The following is a 648-nucleotide window of genomic DNA, read 5'->3' as shown; positions in this document are numbered from 1 at the left end:
TTGGCTTCTCCATCCATCCTTTTTGCCCACAGGTTGGCATAATGGGCTTTGTTCGTACAAGGTTTTGCTCTGGTTCCTGAGCAAACACCTTCTGTATGGTAAGTAAAGTTTAGCGCCTTTTTTGCATGCTCTTTTGGCCAGCACTTCTGTGTGCATTCTGCTTTGCTGGGGAGGGATTAATTTTGCTGGCACGCTACAGAGTAATCTGTGATCTGTCACTGTCCCAGGGGTCCGTTTGACCTGAGAAAGAAAAGACAGCGGAAAGCATGTAACTGGAGAGCTCGCAGAGCTGGGGCAGGGGCTGCGCGAGCCTGGGATGGCAGAAAAGTGGAAAAGTCATCTTGTGCATCTGGAAACGGCTTTTCCTCCCGGGGCCTGGCCTCTGTCGTGTCATTTATCGCACGGGGCTGAGCGGGACGGAGCAGAGGAACCTTTCCAAAAGGAATGAGCAGCATCTCCTCAGTGTAACTCGTTATTTCTGCAACTCGTGAATCTAGTGCTCTGAATTGCTGGTGGGTTCAGGAGTAAATCCAGAGCAGGAAACCGCACGCTGAAATTCATAAGAGCTGGGACAATCCTGTCCACAGTGGAAAACCCACTAAACAGTCATTTCCCAGCGTGCTGGCACCCTGACATGCTGGAAAAATC

Source organism: Fulmarus glacialis, unplaced genomic scaffold, assembly GCF_000690835.1.
Source record: "Fulmarus glacialis isolate BGI_N327 unplaced genomic scaffold, ASM69083v1 scaffold14156, whole genome shotgun sequence".
NCBI classification, from domain to species: domain Eukaryota; kingdom Metazoa; phylum Chordata; class Aves; order Procellariiformes; family Procellariidae; genus Fulmarus; species Fulmarus glacialis.
The sequence above is the reverse complement of the archived record's forward strand: the minus strand, read 5'-3'. Positions refer to the sequence as shown.